The following is an 8,138-nucleotide window of genomic DNA, read 5'->3' as shown; positions in this document are numbered from 1 at the left end:
CCAGTTAGATATTAATTTCGATCTTGTTAAATACAGTGTAATCACATGACACTACCCTGATTTCCAGACACAATAAAAAAGCTATGAGATAGAGATACGTGTTGGAAGAAAATGAAACATTTACAGCCGTTCTTAAGATCTCATTTACTGTCAAGCTACCAGTTTCGGCGCTTCAGTGCTCAATCTTCGGGCCCTAGTTAATGCTGAAAGGGTTACCACGTTCCCTATATACGATGCAGCAGTGGCTAACATAACCGGTTTATGCAGATTACCTGTAATTGTGATGTCATCTGCGTAAACCGGATATGTTGCCCGCTGATGCATTCTATATATGGATCGTGATAACCAATTCAGCAGCATTTAACGCCTGAAGATGGTGCATTGAAGTGCCGAAACTAGTAGCTACACAGTAAATGACATCTTAAGGACGACTGTAGGTGTTTCATTTTCTTACAGGCCACCAGCCACAAGTATGGACCAACAAAGTGTGGTTTTTGCCTTGACGTAAAATACACTGAAGAGCCAAATACTCTGGTATACCTGCCTAATATCGTGTAGACCCCCGCGAACACGCAGAAGTGCCGCTACATGACGCGGCATGAGCTCGACTAATGTCTGAAATAACGCTGGAGGGAAAGGACACCATGAATCCTGCAGGACTGTCCATAAATCCGTAAGGGTACGAGGAAATGGAGATCTATTCTGAGCAAACATCCCAGGTATGGCCAATAATGTTCATGTCTGTTGAGTTTTGAGCTCAGTGGAAGTGTTTACACGCAGAAGAGTGTTTCTGGAGCCACTCTGTGGTAATTCGGGACGTGTGGGGAGTCGCATTCTCTTGCTGCAACTGCCACGTTCAAAGTCACGTAAATTTTGATAACCTGCCATTGTATCAGTAGCAATCGATCTAACAAAGGCGCCAGACACTTGTTGTCTTATATAGGCGTTGCCGACCGCAGCGCCGTATTCTGCCTGTTTACATATCTCTGTGTTTGACTACGCATGCCTATGCGTTTCTTTGGCTCTTCAGTGCAACTGAAAAAATTTTGTACAAAAACTAAATATGCTTCTACATGTACTCCTTTATAGCCCGTAAAATGTCTAGAAGATACTGTAGCCCAGTCAATGCACGCACAATCAAATCCGGGGTTATGGAGGCTATTGCTGTCACAATTCTTCTGCAGAGAATGTCAAGGTCACATACAGGCGAGGCATACACAATGTCTTTCATACAAGTCCTCAGGAAGAAAACCAGAAGGATTATCAGAAAAAGATTATGTCCTGAGATTGTGGTAGTCACGTGGTTGGCCGGTTGCATTTTACCCATAAAGTGGAAATGTTCGATCCAGGTACTCACGGGAATTTAAATTGCAGTAGTGTGGTGCACCATCCAGCAGGAGGACCACATTTGACTGAAAAGGAAGAAGCTGAGGGGCAACAAATAGCTCAAACATGTCGATATAAATGGATCTTTTACTGTTTTGTTCATGAAGCGCACTGCAAACATTCACTTTTTCGCTGTCTCTGACATGTTGGCGGATAATATGTGGGTTTCCGAACCATAGATGTCAATGTTTTGCCGAATAACCTTCCCACATGTGTGGAAGATTGCTTGATCAGAGAAAATGACATTTTCTAGGTAGCTGGTGTTTTGCAAGATCCAGGCCAACTTGTCAATCCCAAATTCGAGTTGAAGATGTAGGTCGTTTAGTTTCAGTGCTTGTACAATTTATACTTCGAAAGCGTGAAATGAAGTCTTTTACGCAGCACCTTGTGAAGTGATGCTCGGAAATATTACATTGTTGGACACCATTGAAAGTTCTGTCATATTTCTTGTACTATTCTTCAGATGTAGTCATTTTGATATTCACAATGAAATTTTCTTTGGTCAGCAGTGGGTAGTTTCGTTTTCAAAACCCAATGGACTTCCTCTTGAGATACAGTAATTACTTTGCACCTGAAATAAAGTAAAAGGAATATTTTGGAAAAGAATCAGCGCAAAACTTTTTGAGTTCCTTTACATTATCCCGCAAATTACAACTGTCTACGTCTTTTTTTTTTAATTGCATTTGGTAATGAGGGAGGGATGACGAGGACACCCTGTATATTCTTGTAATATTTAAACCGATTATATTCTCTCTTACATACAAAGAAAGATCGTCGCCTCAAGATAGGATGTTTATTTCTGTGAAAAGCGGCTTGTTGCAATCTTCCCGTTCTGCACCCGCTGTGGGAAGTCCACATGTAGAGTGGGAGTGAAGTCACGTGTGAACTAATGGCCACTGTCGGAGAACGTCGCGTCCAAGCCACAAGCGCCCTCTCGCCCCGGACGTCGTCTTGTCCTGGTTCATTTGTGGGCTTTAGTTCCGCAATGATAGGCTAACACTTCTAAAACATCGTCCCTCGGCCTCGCCATAGCTGGCTGGTCCCTTGCAAACCAACATGGGAGCGCCCATCTCTTCATGGAATGAGCAAGAAACTTTATTTTGTTCATTAAAATCTTCTGAGTATGCTTTAACGGTCACTGAAGGATACCCACAGTTTGTCTAACCTGAACAGACTCCCTCTTCACCTATACACGAAGCATAGACTTTGCAACACACCTGAGCTGCAATATTTGTATGAGGTATCCTAACATTGTCAGTTTCGGTGGAGAATTGCTGCCTTGCAAAGCGAATATCGTCCTGCCTGGTTTTGAAATGTGACACCACTTTGTATATTATACACAAGTAAAGAACTTGGATCAATAAGATGGAAATTATTGTCTTCACCAAACGTAGAAATGTGGCAGGTAGAGACCTCCGTACCACCGAAGTACGAGGGTGAGTCAAATGAAAACCTTAAATTTGTAATAACAAATCGAAATTTCGCGCCGTTATCCTGTAAATTGGTAAGCGTGCTAATAACAGCGTACAGAATGGCCTGTAGGTGGCAGCATAGGGCAGATGCACACATACCGTCGCAGTATCAGTATAAAGATTGCCGCCCCACTTGCGGCATACACCAGGGAAGAACAGCGTTCTATTATTAGGTTTTTGCGTAGTGAAGGTGTGAAACCTATTGAAATTCATCGACGAAAGAAATTTGAGTACGGTGATGCATGTTTGCCACAGCAGAAAGTCTACAAATGGAGTAGCAAGTTCGCAAATAGTGTGACTCCAGTGGAAGATGCTCCTCGTCCAGGTCAGGCACAACGAGTTGTGACTCCAAAGAACATTGCAGCAGTTGAAGCCATAGTGAAGCAAAACCGCCGAGTGACACTAAATGACATTGCAGCATGGTTCAAATGGCTCTGAGCACTATGGGACTCAACTGCTGAGGTTATTAGTCCCCTAGAACTTAAAACTAGTTAAACCTAACTAACCTAAGGACATCACAAACATCCATGCCCGAGGCAGGATTCGAACCTGCGACCGTAGCGGTCTTGCGGTTCCAGACTGCAGCGCCTTTAACCGCACGGCCACTTCGGCCGGCATTGCAGCATGTTTTGCTCCAGTTTCACGAAGTGTCTGCAAGATGGGTGCCACGGCAGCCTACTCCTGAAAAGAGAGAACGACGTGTTGATGCTTGTGAAGAACTTCTTCGGCACTTTGAACGAGAAGGTGATGGCTTCCTTGCAAGAATCGTTACTGGGGACGAAACCTGGGTTCACTTTCACCAACCGGAAACGAAGAGAGCGCGCAAGGAATGGCGCCATTCCTCATCACCAAAACCAAAGAAGTTTCGAACAGAACCATCAGCAGGGAAGGTTACGCTGACTCTCTTTTGGAACGAAAATGGCGTCATTTGGGAGCATTACGTGCCTAGAGGGACCACTGTCGCCAGTGCATCATACACAGATATCCTAAAAAAATCATCTGCGACCGGCAATCAAATCAAAGCGACGTGGATTGCTGTCAGCAGGTGTCCTTTTGCAACATGACAATGCAAGGCCTCACACTGCCCGTACAACAGTTGCAACAATTACAGACCTGCTTTTGAGTGTCTTCCTCATCCACCATACTCACCAGACCTTGCCCCAAGTGATTTCCATGTGTTTGGATCAATCAAAGATGCAATGGGAGGAAAGAAGTTCCGTTCCGATGAAGAGGTATGCCACGCGGTGCACGAATGGTTGCGCGGACTACCAAAAGAATTTACGCATTTCGTAAGCGCTGGAGGATTTGCATTGAGCGTGGGGGAAATTATAATGAAAAGTGATACAGCTTGGTACCACTTCTCCACAATAAATAATATTTAAAAAAATATTTAAGGTTTTCATTTGACTCGCCCTCGTAGTTACTGAGTAAGTCGGCTTTCTGGCAGGTATTACCTATGCATGGTTGACCGAGGCCAAGTATGGTTAGGCAAAAGGTGTGGCAAAAATGAATGGCAACGTAGATTAACAACAGTTTACAGTGACCCATAGATAAAAGCTTTCAGTATTTATCTGAAGTATGAATATGATGTATTTCGGTATAAATCAACGTTTAGCTGCATAGATTTGTCCTCGAACCTGGTATAGTCCTAAATCCAGTTAACGCTATCACAACTTGCATAGTGTTCTGTTTGACTCTTTTTGCCGACGACCACAGCGGAGTCCGGAGACACCAATGAGGTGTATGACTATTTGCTGGCCGGTGTGGCCGAGCGGTTCTAGGCGCTTCAGTCTGGAATCGCGCGACCGCTGCGGTCGCAGGTTCGAATACTGCCTCGGGCAGGGATGTATGTGATGTCCTTAGGTTAGTTAGGTTTAAGTAGTTCTCAGTTCAAGGGGACTGATGACCTCAGATATTAAGTCCCACAGTGCTCAGAGCCATTTGAACCATTTGTGACTATTTGTATCCTAATGTGGCAGGTGGATGTCAAGTGGACAACTATTTTTGTGACTTGAAGCGAAGGCATAACGCAGTCCTTGTCTATACACCAGCTGTAGATTCAGCCTTAACTATGTTGCGCCTGAGTCGTAGATAGCGTAGCGTTCTTCTATTTAGGCTGTGTGTATCTTCTGGAGGGCACAGCAGAAGTAATACGTAATAAGGTTAATACACTGCACAACACAATTAATAGGTCACTTTTTCGAAAACCCGCAGTTATCTCACATTTCAACGTGGTAGTTTGAAATTTGGCTAAAATGTGCCTACAACTTTCCTTTGTATAACTGCCAAAGCTTGGCGCCCTGCACGGGCAAGGCAACGCTTCAAGCAGGGACAGAAAGGCCAGAGCTGAGAAGTTCATGTGAGGTTTAAGGTCAGTTAATGATGTTACATTGACTTCACATTACACCACAATTCTGCACGACTTCACCGCGGACGTGTCACAGGATGGAAAGATTACCACATCCTCTCTTAACCACATTTCACCCTCTGTTTTGACGCCTCTGAGCTGGAGGTCAGAACGTGTAGGTGAACTTTGAAATCACGCTACCGTCTTACGGGTGGACGAGGAAGACATTTGAGACACCGCATCTCAGAATCGACACGAAAATGTCTCAGGAGGTGCTGCAAACGGCTCACACATTTCGCGGTCCGACACGACGGTTCTTAGTGCTATGGGCAACAGGACGTCGTTATTGAGAGTGTTCGACACTGATGATGCCCCCGGATGATTCAACCTTCTCTAAAGATTGCGATATCAATGCACGTGATCTGATCCCTTTGGAGTGTAGCGGAGACTGCGATTTGCGCTCTGGTAAGCAGGCTGGACCACTAGGAACTGTTCAAAACCATTCGTTGAAATTTGAAGGTGATCCGTATTAGCAGAGGGTGTTAATACTTTCAGGTTTCCTGAGTGGCGTCCCTTCTTTGGCGTGATATCAGGGGGACCCAACATCGACACGTGCAAGAACAAAGCGGCAAGGAATCCCCGTAAGCACAATTTCCCGTGATTCTCAACTTCGGTGGCATCCTCGATGCCACATGCGGACATTTTTGAGGACTTTGAAAATACGCAGTACCTATGAGAGACTTTCAGACCCATTCAGAGGATTGGCGCTCCACAGCTGCTCTAGCGCCTGGCGGTACACAGCCCATCGACAAAATGGTTCAAATGGCTCTGAGCAGTATGGGACTTAACTTCTGACGTCACCAGTCCCCTAGAACTTAGAACTACTTAAACCTAACTAACCTAAGGACATCACACACATCTATGCCCGAGGCAGGATTCGAACCTGCGACCGTAGCGGTCGCGCGGTTCCAGACTGTAGCGCCTAGAACCGCTCGGCCACTCCGGCCGGCGCCCTTCGACAACCCTTAGATTCCGCATGCCCGTCAATATGTACCAGACATACAGCGATGTGGCACTCAGCTGAATGAGTAACAAAGTCTCTGTAAAGGTACATTTGTAAAGTGCTCAGAAGAGTTGTTCAGGTGGCACCGACGGTTAGACTGAACTGGAGAGCCCTAGAGGCACCCTTTTCCTTTTTACTGACGCACGTGTTAAAGTCCTATCCTTCGTGTAATCTCCCCAAAGGAGGAAGCGCGCCGGCCGGAGTGGCCGTGCGGTTCTAGGCGCTACAGTCTGGAGCCGAGAGACCGCTACGGTCGCAGGTTCGAATCCTGCCTCGGGCATGGATGTGTGTGCTGTCCTCAGGTTAGTTAGGCTTAATTAGTTCTAAGGTCTAGGTGACTGATGACCTCAGAAGTTAAGTCGTATAGTGCTCAGAGCCATTTGAACCATTTGGAGGAAGCGCAACAGAAGGGCTGAATAATCATAAACATACTATTTTGGATCAGGTTCAGATTCCGTCGAATGGTTTTGGACAGTTCCTTGTGGATCCACCCTGTATAGAAGAGCAGAAATTGTGGACGCGCTACAATCCAAAGGAATCAGATCACGTGAAATGGGGTTGGAGCCCACGATGTCCTTAGGGAAGGGATGAATTGTCCGGTGGGTATTAGCAGTGTCAAACATTTTCAAGCAGTCGTTTCCCACCGCGAAATGTGTGGGTGGGGTGGTTCCATTGACGCCTTTTATGTCACCTTCTAAGATGTTTTCGTCTTGATTCTGAATGGCGGTATCTGAAATGGTTTCCTGGGCTACCCATAAGAAAATCGTGAGATTTCAACTCAGAACGTCGCATTCTGACCTCCATCGCAGAGGCATCAAAAGAGAGAGTGAAATGTGGGTAAGAGGGGTGCGGAAACTTTCTCGTCGAGTGACACGTTCACGGTGGTACTGGGCATAATTTTGGAGGAATATGGTACCAATATGACATCATTAACACGCCTTATACCTTACATGAACTACTGAGCACTGGCGTCTGCCTTCGCTTGTGCTGGCACACCTTCATGTTGAAAGCGTCGCAGACCCCGACGGGTAAGACGTAGTGCGCCATGCTTTTTCCGCATTGCAGAGCAGTGTTGTAGGCAACTTTGTCCCAAATTTAAAAATTCTGCGTCCCAATAAGAGACAATTAGATCACTGATCACTCCGTCTTCAGGCCACTGGTGACCTACCGGGACCATCTGACCGCCGTGTCATCCTCAGTGGAGGATGCGGATAGGAGGGGCGTGGGGTCAGCACACCGCTCTCCCGGTCGTTATGATGGTATTATTGACCGAAGCCGTTACCATTCGGTCGAGTAGCTCCTCAATTGGCATCACGAGGCTGAGTGCACCCCGAAAAATGGCAACAGCGCATGGCGGCCTGTATGGTCACCCATCCAAGTGCCGACCACGCCCGACAACGCTTAACTTCGGTGATCTCACGGGAACCGGTGTAACCACAGCGGCAAGGCCGTTGCCGGTAAGAGACAATTAGGGGTGTCAAAAATTGATCTTTTAATTGCGCTGTGCTGTGTACATCCAAGAATTTTATCTTTGATAGAGTTCATTGAGGAATATCCGATACATGCCTTTTCGGCTGTGAGTCTTAAACCGAAGTGTTAAAAGAATGTTGACAACAAAAGTAAGAAAAAAGGGGCTTCTTCATTTTTAATGGCGTTCTTTCGGTTTGTCGACATTGTTGGCACAGTGGCCTAAACGCTGGAACTTTGTTAGATGGTACCTTCTGATAGGATATGATGCAGTCTGCAACCTAGTATTCAGACGAAAGAGCGGGCTTCCTTTCCTTAGGCAGCAGACAGGTGTAGACTGTGGAGGGCACGTTGTGACGTCCAGTAGCTCTTTGCAGACGATTCGCGCACTGCATGCTGTAAT

The 8,138-nt window shown here is 46.0% G+C and overlaps 1 pseudogene; it reads right to left on the bottom strand.

The window, feature by feature from the left end:
- Nucleotides 1-7,606: 7,606 nt before the first annotated feature.
- Nucleotides 7,607-7,724, bottom strand: LOC126476956 (5S ribosomal RNA; annotated as a pseudogene).
- Between the last annotated feature and the right edge of the window lie 414 nt (nt 7,725-8,138).

This window comes from Schistocerca serialis, chromosome 4 (genome assembly GCF_023864345.2).
Source record: "Schistocerca serialis cubense isolate TAMUIC-IGC-003099 chromosome 4, iqSchSeri2.2, whole genome shotgun sequence".
In the NCBI taxonomy this organism is placed as follows: domain Eukaryota; kingdom Metazoa; phylum Arthropoda; class Insecta; order Orthoptera; family Acrididae; genus Schistocerca; species Schistocerca serialis.
Note: the sequence above shows the minus strand (reverse complement) of the source record. Positions and strands in the feature narration are given on the sequence as shown.